At 39.6% G+C, this 18,100-nt stretch overlaps 1 protein-coding gene across 13 annotated transcripts in view; it reads right to left on the bottom strand.

The window, feature by feature from the left end:
- LRRC4C (leucine rich repeat containing 4C) overlaps window positions 1-18,100 on the bottom strand; it is a 1,468,103-nt gene that overhangs the window by 1,255,617 nt on the left and 194,386 nt on the right. For 9 of the 13 annotated variants that reach the window (XR_013829412.1, XR_013829413.1, XM_079929000.1 and 6 more), the window contains 2 exons: window positions 12,598-13,710; window positions 7,745-7,787 (listed from right to left, as the gene is read on the bottom strand). The exons of 1 other annotated variant lie outside the window; for it this stretch is intronic. The gene's annotated coding sequence lies outside the window, so the exon portion shown is untranslated. Of the gene's footprint in view, window positions 1-7,695; window positions 7,788-7,916; window positions 7,994-12,597; window positions 13,711-18,100 lie in introns of those variants that run through there. 3 more of the 13 variants (XM_079929005.1, XM_079928992.1, XM_079928990.1) reach the window with 3 other exon arrangements.

The following is an 18,100-nucleotide window of genomic DNA, read 5'->3' as shown; positions in this document are numbered from 1 at the left end:
TCTTCCTACCTGTAATTATATGTAAAGTGACACATTAAAGTTTATTTAATAAATTAGATTTAACATATATTTAAGTCTGATATTTTCTCAGGTCTCACACCCATTTTAATAAAAATCTAAAATATGAGCCAACATTTTTCAGGACCAAATAACTGACCAGCCTCATCTTGGTCAGTACTACCCACTTTCTGCTTAATCAGGGTAAAATATTTATTAGAAAATTTTATAGCTTTAGAAATTTTAAGCAGAACATATTTTCTAATATTCTCATTTTAAACATGAGAAAACCTGAAGTTAAATGACACCCAAAATATTACTTCTTAGCAGCAAAAATTAGAATTTGAATTTACAGCAAGGGTCCCATAGTAGTTCTAGTTCCATTTTGTCACTCTTCAGCTCTGTTCACACCGCCCGTGGCCCAGTTCCTGTCTTGTTTCCTCTTGCCCAAATCCTACAGCACAGTCCCATCTTAACTCCCTGCAACCCATTGAACCCTTTCTCCAGTTTCCACCCATGAGTCCAAGTACGCTTCCTCAAGTACATGTCTAATTTTGACTCTCCGGCTGGTGGCAACACTTGAATGACTCCCCCAAAGCACTCAGTATATAGTCAAGAATATTCCGCATGACATCGAAGGCCCTGTGCATTACATACCCTGCTAACGTTTCCCTCACCAGCACTCTCCCATTCCCTGCACCCTCTGGGCTTTCTAAACTACCTGCAGTTCCCCCAGGGCTAGACCACATGCTCCTGAACCCTTTCACCTGGGACTTCACTCCTGCCTGAGTACCTTTTCCCCATAAGCTCAAGTTTATACCTCCAAGGTCAGAAGTCCCTTCTTCCTCACCCATGTGACAGGCCAAGGGTTCTTTTTTTGTGCTCCCATGTATTTTTTTTTATAGCAATGATCACATCCGGGTGCAGAAGCCTCTTTGATTCTTTCTTTTTCCCTCTAGAGTGTCATTGAAGGTGGACACCATATCTTATTTATCATTATATTCCCAATGCCTAGAGCAAAGCCTGGCATACAATGAAAGTTCAATAACTATTTTTAATCAAATGACTTACCTCTCAAGCCTGAGATATTTTTGGTATTCTACCATATCGCCCTAGCACTTAATTATCTACTATTTGCTTCACATGGATTAGCCACAGCTCATCAATTACATGAAAGGCAACTTGAGGGCAGAGATAGAGTTTTACTCATTCTTATCTCCTTTGGGGCCAAGCCTATAAGGCAGCTTGTTATGACTAAAGGAGTTAAAAATTTTTATTTTTAAATCTAAGGAGTACTTTCTTTATCTAAAAATCTTAGGTTGAACAGAATGTAAAATTTTTAAAAAATCCACAGAGAAAGAGAGCAAGCTAGCGAGCTGCTCTGGTTTAAATGGAGTCTGTGGATTCCCATCCTCAAGGCCTGAGGCCATATCTCTAAAGGTGTACGTTTTAAAATGTGTCTCATGGGGCTCCCCTGGTGGTGCAGTGGTTGAGAGTCTGCCTGCCGATGCAGGGGACACAGGTTCGTGCCCCGGTCCGGGAAGATCCCACATGCCGCAGAGCGACTGGGCCTGTGAGCCGTGGCCGCTGAGCCTGCGAGTCCGGAGCCTGTGCTCCGCAACGGGAGAGGCTACAACAGTGAGAGGCCCACGTACCGCAAAAAAAAAAAAAAAAAAAATGTGGGTCATGGTCCATTAGTGATGAGTGACATTAATTTACTGAGACACAATTTGCATTTACAAAATGCAAAAAGAAAAGATTAGGTTCATCATATGTAGTAAAGACAAGTATTGTTACGGAAAATGACTTCTATTATTATTTACTTATATGTGGATCTCCTGTGTTTCTCAATCAAAGAATAAATTCAGGAGATCTTCTGTACAACATTGTGCCTATAGCTATCAATACTCTCTTGTACACTTAAAAACTTGTGAAGAGGGTAGACGCCCAGGTTAAGCTTTCTTACCACAGTAAGAAGAAAAGTTTAAAAAAAAGTTTGAAATCCACTACTTTAAAGTGCTTCTTAAAGCACAGGTGAAAATATTGATGTAGTAAATTTGTTCCAAACTTTGGTTCACGTGGGGAAGACCTCCGTATCTGATGAAAATACAGAGTCCCAGCCACCACTGCTGTAGACTCTGCATCATGTAGTTTAGGTTGGATCCAGGCATTTCTATAAAGCACACAGAAGTCTGAAAACTGCTGGGCTCTTGGAAAGGACACATATATGATTAGAACTCCGGAGCAAAGGAATCTGAAAGTGTCTGCTCCCCTGATGTTCGAACGTATACCCTCCTGAGATGGAACAACTCATAGCACTCTAAGACACTTCCCTCTGTTTGTGGGCAGCTTCCACCCTTCACCTTGATTCTTGTGCCCAAGAGGATAAATTCAAATCTTCCTACCAGATAAGCTTTTTAATTTATTGCACTCCTAGCCTCAATTTCCTCATCTCTCAAGGTGGTTGAAAGAGGTTCATAAAAGATCACGGTCAAACATACATTAACAGACACTGTAAAATGTAAACCACAGTATCACAAACAGTTTATCACTACAGTAGGAGTTCAGGAGATATTTTTTCATTAGCTGGGAGCTGATAAAGATGTCTCCTTACATTCCAAGCCAAGCACTGCCCTTCTCTTTCCTTCTGAATTAACTACTAGGTTAAGCTTTGTAAAACAGGGACCCTGTTTTGCTCTCTGAATAGCCTTGGTGCTCAGCACAGTGCCTGCCGTTAAGTAAATATCTGTAGACTGAATGAACCCATAAGATGGAACCAAAATTCCTCTAAAGGTGGTGTATGTAGATGAACTGTGTCTCCACGGACTCTTTTCTTGGTCTCTCTCAGCCCAGTGCTCCCTCCTTCAGTCCTGAACTCCAATCACTCTCCTCAATAGGTACACATACCCTGGAAGAAGTAACTGTAGGATGGATGGAGTGCTAAAGTTTTTCACAGGCTCACACCTTCCTAGCGATCTTTAATGGCACCTGCAGTAGAAATGACATGAAATGGCTCTCTCATTCACAATGATCTGAGTGGCTCTAAAATAAACCAGATATCTCGAATACTGGGACAGCCACAGGCATTTAGGGGCTCACACTTTTCCCAATCACTGGTAAAACATGGAGGCTCCAGCCTGAATTTATTGCTTGTGAAAAAAAAATGTTTTTAAATAAACACACTCCTTAAACAAGGAATCGAATCAGAGTCAATTTCAATCCTGTGCTCTTATATAGATTATCATGGGAATCTACACTGCAGGAATAATTATTTTGAAAACATATTGAGTCTATTTTAGTCCATTTTGTTGACTGTGATGCAATAGTGAGCAAATGCGAAAGTTAAAATATCATGCCTTTGATTTTTCCTACTTTACAAAAAGTTGTTCTATTTGATCATACTGGTCAGAGACATTGCTTGTGGTCTGAATGTTGGGCATTTTTTCTGGGCTACTCTAAATACAAATATTCTTTTATCCATGGAGTATGGTAATTCAAACCTCATTCCTGGTAAAAACAGGCATGTAGAAATATAGAAACCACAATGATAGTAATACTTAATGCCCTGATATTATGGATTAATCCCTCAAAGACTGCTAGACAATTATTTTACATGTAAAAGCTATGGAGACATTTTACATCATTTGAACAGAAGAAGCTAATACACTCTGTTTTCCAATTGTTGTTTTATCCCTATCTTGCCAAACTCTGTCTTCTATCTATTGACTCAGCCTCGTCCATCTGTCAATGATCTTTAAGAGCTTTGTTTCGTTGAAGACCCCACAATATAGGTACTACTATACAAACCGATTTGCAAGTAAATCAACTTTAACTAAGAGAACTTAAGCAACGTTTTCAAGATTCTACAGCTAAGCCACATAGTTAAGAATCACTATGTCAGCAGGGCCAATGCGGTATGTGTATGTGAACATGCCTGTGTGTATCATATCATAAAGCAGAAGCCAGAGTTTACCATGCTGCTAGATAAGGCTGCTGTTTGCCCTCTGACAAATTCCCATTAAAATACTTAAATCAGATACAGGGCCAACTACACAATCTGATGGGGTCCAGTGAAAAATGAAAATATGGGGCCCGACGTCCAAAATTTATTAATAATTTCAAAAATGGTGACCGCAGAGCATTAAACCAAGAGTCAAGCCATTTGTGACTGCATAGATCACACATCCAAAAAGCTGGGCCTGAATGTAGAACAGATTTAGTGTGAGGCACTGATAGAGACTGTAAAGGAGTGTGGAGACTTGACTTGACATATTAATCAGATTGTGCTGTACCAGCAAATAACCCCCAAATCTCAGTGGCTTAAAACGACAGTCATTTCTCACCCCCCAGTCAACGAGTCAGCAGCGGCCTGCCTGGACTTGGGTTCAAGTCTGCTCTCTATGTCTTCTATTCTGAAACCAAGCCTGAAATAGCAGCAGCTACCTGAGGCCAGTCTCCTCAGGGCCATGGCAAGAGTAAAGGCCAAACCATACAAGTGCATTTAAAGCCTTTGCTGAGTCACATCTATTCACATTCCACCGGCCAAATAAAATCACACAACCAAGCTCCAGGTTGGTGTGGTGAGGATGAGAATGCCTCTTCCATGGAGGTGGGAAGGAAGGGTATTTGCTGAACAATCAAATTGTCTCCCGTGGTTGAGATGCTGCTCCCTTGAGAGTCTAATTATTAACTAATCCAAGCAGTATTTGGAGAAGATCTGGCTCTTGGCTCGAGATTCCAGGTTTGCCCCAAATGCAAAAGACATCAAATAGGTTTGTCTGCGTATTCTTTTTTTAAATTAATTTTTATTGGAGTATAGTTGATTTACAATGTTGTGTTAGTTTCTGCTGTACAGCAAAGTGACTCAGTTATACATATACATATATCCACTCTTTTTTAGATTCTATTTCCACATAGGTCATTACAGAGTATTGAGCAGAGTTCCCTGTGCTATATAGTAGGTCCTTATTAGTTATCTATTTTATATATAGTAGTGTGTATATGTCAATCACAATCTCCCAATTTATCTCCCCCTTCCCCCTTGGTAACTGTAAGTTTGTTTTCTACATCGGTGACTCTATTTCTATTTTGTAAATAGGTTCATTTGTACCAATTTTTTAGATTCTACCTATAAGCGATATCATATGATATTTGTCTTTCTCTGACTTACTTCACTCAGTATGACGATCTCTAGGTCCATCCATGTGTCTGCATATTCTAAGGACAGTTAAAAAGTGCAAACAAGGAGTGAAGAAAATAGACCTGTGAAGGAAAGCATAACCCTAGGACATGCAACTTATTCCCCCTCTCTGAAGTTGAGGAGAGGAGGACGTTAAGAGACAAGTTAAGTGTGAGGCATCTTAAAGGAAGGAAAGCCTGGGATTTCATTCACTGACACTATGTCCATTAAACCAGAGTTTATGGACCTTCCACATACAACTGGAGCAGACAGAGGCACATGAGAGGGGCATGGTGGAGTCAAGGAAGTGAGTGCTGAAGAAGCAACCTGCATTTCCACCACTTAGGAAGACAAGTTACCACTAGATGCAGGTAGCTAGGGGCTTACTCTGCATTGCCTTCCCTCAGGGGCATCTTCTGGATTAGGAGATTATAACAGCAAAATATTTGAGGAGATACCAACTGGAATCAAGGCTGAGAATTAGGGATGAAGATGCTGAGTGCCAGTCAGATATTTCAAGCCAAGACACTAAATAGGAGGGGACCACCACAAGATCTACTCAAAAGAACCAACAAATATGTCCCCAAGAAGGAACCCGAAGTTGGGTCCTTTTTGCACAAAAGGCATGCATTTGGCATTAGTGTGGCTTCAACGACCTCAAAGAGCAAACAACAGCTACACAAGTGATTAGCGATTACTACTGAGAAAGGAGGAGACAGCTAACCTGCCATAAGGTAAGGCCATCCTTTCCTCTCTCTCTTCCTTATTTTGACGTCAGAGAAGTAAATACAGAAAAGCGGGTGAGGTCATGGATGGCAGAAAGAGAAAATGGGATGTATATAGCCGTGCTCCACTCCAAATCCTGGACTAGAACCACAAATCTAATCGATATCTGGAGGAAAAGGAGCGTTTTAGGTCACATATGAAGAGAAAAATTTTAAGCTCCACTAGAAATTTGATAAGGGGAAGGAAGTTATGTTAAATTTAGGGGATTTTTGTTTTGTTGGCATTGCATTACTGGAGTTTACTTATAATATCACTTAAAGTCATTATTTAACTTCTGGTACAATATATTAGGCGACCTGCCTGTGCATATTCTGAAATGAGAAATGGAATCCCAAGTGTCAGTTTTCAGCCTAGGGTACAGCAGGGCCTTGGAGTTAAATAATGTGCCGTTCAGGAATATTTCTGAGCTTTCCTGTGGCAGTCAGGGGGCAAACCGCTATCTACTAGCGGTGCCGGGAGAATCACCAGAGGAACAGGGGTTGGTTATTAGGGTAGGACGAAAATGGTTTAATGTGACGGGGAGGTAAATCTGACTCATTGGAGGTGAAATGTCAACAGGTTATAGCTTCTTATTAAAGTGACATCCTCCACGTGGCTTTATCAGTAACAAAGCAAAATTTTCATCTTCACCTTTCACACTGTATATTCTTTCGTTTTTTAAACAGCTTTATTGGAGTATAATTTATATACAAAATAACTGCATACGCTTAATGTATACAATTTAATGAATTTGGACATATGCCCATGATACTGTCAGCACAGTCAAGCTAATAAACATACCTATCACCTCCAAAGTTTTCTTGTGGCCCCCTCCTTTTTCTTTTCTTTGCTGCGGTAACAAGGCTTAACATGAGATATATCCTTCTAGCAAAATTTTAAGTGTATATACTGTGTTGTTGGCTACAGACACGGTGTTGTACCGTGGAGCTCTAGAACTTACTCATCCTCCGTGACTAAAACTCTACATCCACTGACCAACATCTCCCTACTTCCCCCTCTCCCCCATCCTTGGCAGCCACCATTCTATCCTGGACTTCTATGAGTTTGACTATTTTATATGCCTCGTGAAAGCGCAATTATATAGCGTCTGTCTTTCTAAGACTGGCTTATTTCACTTAGCATCATGTCCTCCAGGCATATTCAATCTTTCCATTCTAAACTATGCATGAGGAAGAAAAGACTGTTATTATTTTTCCTTCCCTCTCCCAGATTCTTAACAGTACCTGTAGATGAGGTAAGAGTCAATGTGGTTAACTCCAGGTTGCGTTTGTAGAAAGTTTTCAACCCAGATTTAAGTCCTGGTTAACTTTACTCCAGGGTTCAGATTTTTTCATCCCAATGACCATCATGAAGAATGTAGTGATATTATCTAATATTTATATAATAATCGTAACATTCACACCCAGCATAGATATCCATTCTTTCCCTACACTGCATGGCCTGTAGTCAATATGCATTGGTCAAAATACATGTATAATATTTAATGGGGAATCAGTAATTGAATGAGATACTAAATGCTTAATATTTCATAAACTGCTACTGTCTTATTCTATTGGTAGAGTAGAAGCTACTAATCATTTTAAATGATAATAATTTACTCAACTTTACAAATGAGCGACATAACCACCTCAGTTTACTCATTCAGTTCCCAATTCATTTAATTCTTCTTTGTCAAGTTAATCTAAGATTTTCCCTCAAGTTATGTACCAGAGAGCAGACTTCCTTTTACTTACCAAAGCACTGTACTTTCTGTGATAGATTATTCATTCAGCACAAACTCACCTGCAGCCTGAAGCCAAGCCGTCTCAACCAACACAGGGTCTTTCTGAGAGAGAAAATTAAATGCTCGGCGTGAGCCACTGAGGTTTTAAGGTGATTTACTATGCAGTATTTTTGCATAGCTGACTTACAAATTACTCCCAATCTTGTTTGAGAAGCCAGTAGGGAAATATACCTTCTGTAGGGACCCTGCATTCATTCACTCTCTGTGTTGCTCTAATGTTTCTAACTGCTGTGTGTTGCAGAAAGAGTGAGCGAGTGAAGAGGGAGTGGTGTTATGTGGTAGAGCGAGGGGGTGTTTACGTGCTCAGCAGTTCTCAGCTGTCTTCCATGGAGAAATGCATGATGGATGGTGTTTACAAGAACGGCACATTCCCGTGAGGGTCCCTGGGAATTCTTGGCAAGCTAGCCGAAACTCTCCCAGCCCTTTTTCTCTAACTCAAGACAGCATATTGTCATAGAGGTAAAAGTGAAAGTGATGTTTTTTACAGAGATACTATTGAATCTACTTTAAAATGTATATAAAAATAATTGTCATGAACATCAGTATTTTAATATTCATCTGCCTGACAGCTAATATGGCTGAACTGTGTGTCAATATAGCAGAGAACTATAGTAGAGGAATAGGTAGAAACCTTATTCCTCTCGCATTGTATGCAAGCCTGTTATCTTCTACCTCAAGAGTTGAAACCATGTATATTACATCTCAAATTGCATACTACCGTATCCGGCATACAGCACACACTCAATAATTTCCAATCACTTTCCTCAATGGTCTTCTAAAGATAAAGGCATTAAAACTTCCACCCTTCTACACTAGTGAGAAACACTGATTTTGACCCCTGAAACTACTTTTTTGTATGATCTCATAACTTGTTGGATTTTGTCAAGGAAAAAACGTGAAACTCCCACTAACTGCTGTTGGATCCCTTTTCCTGTTGCACAGTGTACTTCTTGTAACATCTCATGCCAATATCACAGTATTGTAAGCACTTCCAGTTATTAAAACAGACTCATTTCAACTATTACAACTGACTTAGTCTGGTCCATCTAAAACAAAGACACAATTATATGGTAAGATCCAAGTAAATTAAATCTCACGTCTTATAGCCCTTCCCAGTTTCCATTCTGCTCAGTCTTAGGTAGGATGCTGACTCAAATTTCTAGGTAGAAGGATGTTCCTTTTTTTTTTTAGTTGCCATAGATGCAAGCCCCTTAAAATTGTTAAACTGGAGTGAATCTGATTCCCAGACTCTTGCATACCTTACATTTTTTTAACTTTTTATTCTGAAAGAATTGTAGACTTATAAGGTTTCAAAAATGTCACAAAGTAATGCTATAGTAAGGCTGCCAGAAAGACACTGGCCATCCACTTAATTTTGAATTTCATGAAAATAATAATTGTTTTAATATAAATATGCTCCAAATATTGAAAATAAAATACAAGACATCCAGATACCTTTGAATTTTAAGTAAACAACAATTTTTAAATATAAATATATTCCATGTACTATTTAGGGCAAATCTCTAACAAAAATATCCATTACTTATCTGAAATTCAAATTTAACTAGGTGTTCTATATTTTTATTTGCAAAATCTGGTAATGCTACCTGTATTCCGTTCATCCAGATTCTCCAAATGTTAACATTTTACCACACTTGTTTTATGATTCTCTCCTTCTCAAGGAAAAAAAAAGTATAAGTTGAAAATATGATGTCTATCTCTATAAAAAGAATATCCTCTTACATAACCATAGTGTAATTTTTCTAATCAGGATAGTAATGCTGATACAAAGTGTTATCTAATCTAGGACCTTATTCAGACTTCCCCAATTGAATACCCTTTTTCCTGGTTGGCATCCAGGATCAGGCACTTGGTTTCATTGTCCTGTATCTTTAGTCTCCTTCAGTCTGGTAGTTTGTCCTTCATGTTGTTTTGACTTTTATGTGTTTGTCTTTCAAAGTTTTTCTTTTTCATAACCTTGGCCGTTTTGAAGATTACAAGGCAGTGATTTTGCTGACTCTCCCTCAATTTGGGTTTGTCTGACATTTCCTTATGATTAGATTCAGATCATACATTTGTGGCAGGAATCCTACAAAAGTGAGGTCATATTTTTCTCGGTGCGTCATATCAGGGTGCTTTACCCAAGGAGTACAAAATTGCTTCAAGAGTACAAAATGATAACAGGAAACACCAGTTTATCACAGCACCAGTCTATACCTACCATATTTAGAAACATAAGCCGATACCCATCCCCTGGTAAAGCTCTCCAAACAAAATGATGTTATCACCACTCAGTTATCTGTATAATCCAGACCCATCTTTTGCTAAAGACCAAGCAAACATTTGTTTCTACCTGAGGCAAGGTGGGTAGATGAAATAAACTTTGGTTTCTTTCCTCTAGGATGCTAATCAAGCTGTGTCATCCAACCCCGATTTATGAGTTTAAACTTACTTTGCAGAGACTTCTATTCAAGAGATTCACGGTGGTTCTACATGTGGTCTTTTAAGGGGAAAACCACACACAAAACTGCACTCAACTTTCATACTCTGTCCATTTTCTCCTTACACATTTTAAAGACTTGTAATGGTGGCATTCACAGCTGCTTGATCTTCTTGGAGTTGCCTTTCTTTTTTATCCAGGATACCCAGAACTCTTTAATATCCCTTTCACCTGTGAGCCTTAAGTTTCTGCCGCTCTAGTACTGAACAGGATCATGGTCTCTGCTATCACTTTTAAGCGGGTGATTTTAGTCTGGTGCTAAAGTGACTACTGCTGCTATTTCCTGCCACAGCACCACCTGAGCCTATAAAAACCTCCCTCATAGGAAAGGTTTCCACTTCATTCTTGATTTAGGTTTTGCTGAAGGATCACCCTCAACAGATTCTGTAATGCTTCTGATATTAAACTCCTGGTTGTATCACGAGAATGAATACCTTTGCTATGTTTTCTTTTCTGATACCTTGTCCTTCCCCAACTTTTAAATTTTATGGACTTGAATAGTTTATGTTACTTCAATGGCTGCTAAAATATTTTCAACAGTTTTGTTCACAGTAGTAGAATATGGATATATTTCTAATGCTCTCTTTTTTCAATCCTCTATCACTTTGGGGAAACTTCTGTTGAGATTCTCACATATCATCCTGTCCCTTTCCTTCTCTCCCACAGGTAGGGCTAGATATGAGGACTTTTGTTCTCTTTGGCTTTTATGGTGCTTTCTGGCCCCTATTTTATTTTATTTTTATTTCTTAAGAGCTTATTTCACTAGATTTTGTCCTGTTTCATCCTCTATTTTGAAGAGATAGGATATTGATAATTTGGGGTCTGCCAAAAGAATTCATTGTGTAAGCAAATATGGTCCAAACTCAACTTTCTGAAGTAGAAAAACTCAGACAGGAACTTATTCTCCCTGCTGAATAACCCAGACCTCAGCTTGGTCTATTCTGGTCTGACCTGGCTCCCCTTTAGTATGTTTCATCCTTCTTCATTTCCACGGAGTCCTAACTTCATAAATTTCTTAAACTTATTCCCTCAGGGCACAGAGAATATCTTTACCTTTTCCTATGGTAGCTGTGTCAACGTGATGGTCATCTCATAAAGCTTAAGATCATCTACAAGGAATGTTTCCAGTTGTTTTTTAGCCTCTATCTACAACTTTAAGAAGTACCACTGAATGGTTTCTCTAGGACTCTTGGGGGTACAATTTCAGTCTCTCACTGAGATAATTTTTTTTTGCTGCTTGACTTATTTTAATCTTAGATATCCTTTCCATCTAAGGACAATTAAAATGTCTAACCCTTTTCAGGTCCCCCTATTAAATGCAGTTCACCCTGGTGCATCTCTTTTCCCTTTCAAATGTATCTAGCCTGGATGCCAATATCTAATTTCCTGTATATATCTATCTAATCTACTTGTCAATCTTTCTCAATGAAATAATCATGCCATGTGTCTTTTTATTTTTCTTTTATTGCCTCATTGCTTTGATTCTGGTACTTAGAGTAAAATTTAGATTATTTTTTTTCTAAGCAATCCAGTTCCACCTTGACTTCCTGAGCAAAACTGATTCTTTGAGAGAGTGTTCTAACTACATGACTTTCCGACCTTTATTGGCTTATTAGCCATTGGGTTGGAAATAAAGATACAGGAAGTTGCTTTTCTAAGTTCAGAAAAAGCCAATAGCCTGTGTAAAATAAGGGCTCTCATTACTTTTTATAAAAATTTCCACCTTCTAATAAATAAAAGCACAGTCAAGGACTCTGATATTTTCAGCTGTATTCAAAAACTATGTAATTAACCTCTCTGGAGCCAATGTGAGACCATTTGGTGAGGGTTTAAACCATTAGCCCTGAAAAAGTCCATGAGTCAAAGAGCTTTGCCCCAGTCCAGTTCTTTCTGTAGGCTCTAAACACTGTTCAAAATAACATAGAAAGGAACAGAGCTTGGACGTTAGATTTTGTTTTGCCTTCTATGCCGGCAGGAGCCACACTGGGGTTTTGTGGAAGCCAGCTGCCTTTGTAGTGTCATATCGCATGTTGCAGACACAGGCGAATCACCAAATAAAAGCGGCAAAATACTGTACAATTTTCCCATGCCAAGAGTCCAAACCAAGAGGCCTAGATACTAAAATTCTACTAGTTTGAAATAATTTTTGACTAGTAATAAAAGTCTTACTTTTCATTCCAACAGAGTTTCGTTTCCTCAGGTAAAATCTGTTTCTGCTCAAGTCAACCAGTATCACCTGCAACAGCTTAGTCTCCAATGCCTGTTGCTTCTCAGTAAGGCCCAAGAAACCTGGTTTCCTATTAAACATTAGCTCTGCACCTATAAAAACTGGACACAATTAGCAGCTCTTACCTGTCAAAGTGGGTGGTCTTGTGTCATCCATGCCCAAATCCTCAGGCTGAAGTCACTATTCTCCGTTAGGTTATATCAGCAGCCTTCAAACCTGCGCCATCTTGCTTTCCAAATGTCAGCAGACTTTTAAAGCTGCAGACTAAGGCCCAAGATGTGGGTAGGTTCAGGGAACCGATAAATAATGCTTTTTTTCTCCTCCCGAGTTAGAAGTGATTCAGAGTTAAGCACTCTAGTTAGAGTGATCCTAAAATGCTAACATGGCCAGCTTCATTGGGGATAAAGCTGAATGGAGATGTGCTTAGATCTGCAGTCACAATGGGCTCTCTAAAGTTCGCCTCTGAATTGTTAAGCACAACCTACCAAGTCCTCAGCATAAAGGGACAGTCTCAGGACTCCCCCAAAGGGCAGAACACACATACTCAAGTAAGTTTGTTGTCAAGATGAACACCTCTGAAGGCCAGCACATCCAGATGAAAAAGCCAGAGGAGGTTAAGGCAAGCTCCTCTGTTCTTGCTCTTAAATTCACCAGTCAGATCCGTCACCTGTCCTCTTTTGGGGAAGAACCGGGGAGTAGGAGGGAGTGTAAGAAGAGCCGGGGGCCTTCCCTGGTGGCGCAGTGGTTGAGAGTCCGCCTGCCCATGCAGGCGGTCCGGGAGGATCCCACATGCCGCGGGGCGGCTGGGCCCGTGAGCCACGGCCGCTGGGCCTGCGCATCCGGAGCCTGTGCTCCGCGGTGGGAGGGGCCGCAGCGGTGAGAGGCCCGCGTACCGCAAAAAAAAAAAACAAGAGCCGGAAATATTCTAACGACTTTCTCTCCCATGTCTGGAAGTGTGGCTCTTGGGAAATAGAAATTTTTGCCTCCAACAGGCAAAAATTTCACATCTTATAAACTTTTGTTAGCGGGGGTGCTTTTCTCCCGCCTCTTCACATGCCTGTGGGGAGGGATTTCCAATAGGGTAATGCCACTCATTTCTTCACTTATCTTCCCCACCTGAAGACAGTTCTGCTGATCGTGAAGTATGATAAGATTCAGCTGTGCTTGAAGACCGGCTCCTTCCTCTGTCTCCTCTCGGAATATTCTGCAGTCTCATTTCTTTCCTCCGTGGGATGGACCTGCAATTTGGAATAAGTTGGGCTGTGTTTGCAGGTACACGTGGCTGCATCTGCATCTCAGTCTCCAACAGCTTCAAAAGTCATAAAGCTGATATTTTCGTCTCCATCTGTCAATCCCTTGTGTCTGCCTCTCAACTGCTTCTGAACTTAAGTGGAGAAAAGAGGGGGTACAGTTTATCAGGCCTCTTCGGCCCCAATAGTAATGTAGAGAAAATATGCAACAGTGCCTAGCCTGGGGCAGGCAATTAATAAATCTAAGTTCTCTTCCATTTTAAGCTAAACATCTATCATACAGATTCAAAGACCATGTTTTTCTAGACACCACCCCCTCCACCTTGCATATGATTTAAAGACTATTCAACTGGATAAAAATCAAGCTCTTCTCTACTCCTTCTATTATATTTTATTTCATCTGGCTAACACAGCACATCAATTATCTTCCGGCAAACTCCTTGAGTGTTCTTTTTCGTATCTCACTGTTTATCTACAGAATCTGGACCCAACTGATGATCAGCCTTTTGTCAACTCTCACCACTCTAAACAGGCCTTGATGAGAAAGAGGGTTAGGAATACTCTGGCAATATGGTGTAGTTAATTTCTGTGAGCCCAAAGACAGCTAATGGGACCACAGAAGCATTGAGGGGAGTGGGTTCTCTGTAGTAAAATGGGTCAAATTTGTTTTCCATTATGAGTCTGCATTGTGCAAGTCAGTGTTATTGTATTTCTCTATTCTATCCAGAAAGCTCCTCTCATTCCTGCTGTGACGAAACAGGAATATCTGTCTTCCCTGAAAACAGACCAGTTTCTCAGCCTGGAGATATAACACAATGCACATCCCAAATGCAGCTGTCCTAATTTGCAGTCTCCATCCCTCTCTGGACAATCCCCAGGGCCATTCTTTAATAACAGCCTTCACATATAAGAAGAGTTATTATATGGCAAATCTACTTCTGAATAGGGCTGAACAAGAGGAAATAGCTCTAAATTATACCAAATATATGCAGGCTGTACATTAGTAAGAAATCTCAAATAATAAAGCTCTTGTTGAACATGGATAAAGGTTATGACGGTATAAGATTATCCAGGTCATCCTTAGGAATACATTGACAGAAAGTCACTGTGTAGAAAGCTTTAGGCCTGAGTAGGGTAACTATCTGGCCTAGGTGCCACTGTTTCCCAGTTCCCCCATCATGACAGACATCGCTAATTGATGCTGGAACTCCCATTGAGCCCAGACATGGCCATGGAATTACTTTCAATATTGTGTTTCAATAGAGTATTACCAATAGATCAAAGTAGGCACATGAGATAAAAATGTTGCCATTACTATTTTAGGCTTGCAAAGACGTCTCTGAAGTTTCAGATCAATACTGGCATTCAGGATTTTATTTTCAAATATGCTTTCCTTTGATATGGTAAAGTGCATTTGTGAAACTCCATTGTCCTTTTAGTGTAATATATTCTCAGGAAAATGGACTAGCAATAATAAAGTTTCTGAAGATGGTGAGCCCAAGTATCCCTAGCCTAATCCTGACACATATTATACCCCAGAGGGAGGGAAAAAAACACAGCATGGATATTTAAAGAAAGATACTCTCAGGAGATGGAAAAAAATCACTATATAATGCATTAAAATATTCTTATGTGATGTTCTCTTAAATATTTAGTAAAAAAAAGAGGTACAGCCATTTTAAAGGAGGTTTTAGATGAAAATGCAAACCAACAAACAAGAGATAATTTCAAGCAGACATACACCAATCATTGATTATCATGGCTGAGAAATTGCCATGAATTTAAGAAAACTTAACAGAGAAAATGCAAAATCCACCAGCGTCATTTTGAGAGATGCCCCACTTTGGATAGATAGAGACTGCCCCAGCAGGGATATTGGAATGATTATATTTTGTGACTCTCCATTTTAATTCTCTTCCAAAGTAATCATAATATAAACAGGATTCATGACATAATAGAGCCAAGCAATGCAGAGGTCCTAATTAAAGTAATTAGAAAACAAATATTTTTGTACATGGAATATGTGGGACAAGACGGCAGACAAAATGGCCAGCCTTCATGTTGTAATTGTCCTGTAGCTTCAAAGCTGAAGCAGCTATGAAAAAGAATGTTGAAAGAGGAAAGATATTTGGTGTGCAGTTATGGTGTAGGTTAGAGAAACAGACCCAGAGACTGTCCATATCTGAGTCACATAAACTTCCGTATTATACATTCTTTTACGTGTTACCCTGTGTTTTAGTTTTCATTACATAAATATATACTCATGCACACATATGTAGCTCTTTGTAGTTGTCTACCAATAGCATCACATATTGTAAGTAACACGGGCTTGGGGCCAGAAAGACATGGTTTTGAGTCCCAATTCTGTCGTTTATTTGGTGTGTGACTTTGGGAAAGTTAATTAAATTTTATGTATGTTACCTTGAAGTCTTTATGACAATTCTATTCAACAGTCTTATGAAGTTACTTAGTGGAGTGTCTGACCTAGAGTAGTGATTTAGCAAAATTATTTCCACTGCTTTATCATAAAAAACGAATAAACTCAAATCACATCGATTGACTTAAATTTCATTTGTAGTTTATTTCCCTTAGAAACCTAGGAGGAATCATGCCAATGAGTTGCTGCCCCAAAACTCCTAATTTCACCTGGTGACGGCCACTGGGGTTAAGGTCTCCTAAAAGACATCCTGATATCTTTTGGGCTGGCCTTTGGGCTGCTGGTATCCTTTTATGTCATGAATAATACAGCACAGCGAATGGGAGACAGATTGCCTGAGTTCAAACCCCAGCTCTAACCTCTTACTAGATGTGCACCTTTGAACAAGTTTCTTCACTGCTCTGTGCCACTGTTTTTGCATCTGTAAAATGGAAATAGTGATAAGTTTCTACCTAATAGGGTTGTCCAGAAGATTAAATGATTTAATGAGTGAAAGTACTTAAACATCATCTGACATACAGTCAACACTGTATAAACATCATAACACTGTATAAACTTGGAGCCTGTTTAGGTCGTGAACTTGGTCGAATATCAGCTACTAACATGGCTCATCTGATGCAAATACAGTTCATTCAGGGTAAATACATTCCCTTCCTTACAATAAGGTCTATGCTATACAGTGCACTAGTAATGGATTAAGACGTGTAAAGGGATACGTTCCCTGACATTTATTTCCTATGAATAAAAGTACCCATACTGAGAGGCAGACATACCATTTTTTCCCACTCTAAAGATGAGGCTGAATTTCTGTGTATTGAAAGAAAGAGGAAAAAAATTAAAAGTAAAAAGAGAGAAAGAGAAAATAAGTCTGGCAAATGGACCTGAAGTGAAAATCCTCTCTTATTTAGCAGTATTATTCACAGGTACAAAGATGTGGCCTTGTTTTCCACTGCGTGACCACGCAGTCACAGCCCCTCTTCTCTTTCTGCCTCTTTATTCAATTATGGAGAGCACATTTTGTAGTAGCCCTACATCTAAAAGGAATTTTTTTTCTGATTAAATATTGAACATTAAGATGGTCGGGCCTACTTACAAACAAGGGAGGCCTCAGTCAGAGGGAAATCTCAGCGACAAGGAATAGTCCCAAGGAGGCTATCCATTCCAGAAAAGTGACAAAGACACTTATAAAACTGTCTGAAGATTATAAATCAAATTGAGAGCCCAAAGAAATTACTGTATGTTGGATATATAAATATATATAATCACGTATACACAGCAATGATTCATGGCATTGAGGGATGCAGAAAAGCTAAGTTTTAGGTTTAAATAATTCTGAGTTTCTCAGACATGCTTTTGCCAGGAAACAGGGAGAGAGGATGGAGCTCACTGCTCATTGGTCAAACAAGCATAAAATAAACTAGCGAAACCGGAGGATTTCAGGTGTTAGGCTAGGGAAAATGACGGCGTGGGGCTAAGCAGCATCGTATTTAGCAAACCTGACCCTACTCAGGCCTCTCTAACAGCCCCTAGGAGGCACACTGTGGCATTATCCCATTTTATGGATAAGGACTCAATAAAATGTAGGCTTGTGCATCTCCCCGTGGCTAGAGAATAATTCGTTTTGGTGCTCCCTGTGGGGCTTAAGCAGCTGGGCTGTAGTAGAAAGTAGGGTGCACTTGGAGCCTGTTCAGGTTGTGAACTCGGTCAAATATCTTACTTCATTCTTAAAACGCTCAGTTTCTTTAACTGAAAAATGGTTTAGGTATTTTAATCATGCCTTTAGAGAACACTTCACTATTGAGAAAAGGGTAGCCATATAATTGATGGATCTTGTCTACAATTGTAGCTAGTTTTGCCCAAGGTCATTTCAGTTCTTCTATATTTCCTATGGTACACCCATATCCCTTCACCTCCCTTACCTGTCACTCTGGCTGCTGTCAG

This window comes from Stenella coeruleoalba (genome assembly GCF_951394435.1).
Source record: "Stenella coeruleoalba genome assembly, chromosome: 8".
NCBI lineage: Eukaryota > Metazoa > Chordata > Mammalia > Artiodactyla > Delphinidae > Stenella > Stenella coeruleoalba.
Note: the sequence above shows the minus strand (reverse complement) of the source record. Positions and strands in the feature narration are given on the sequence as shown.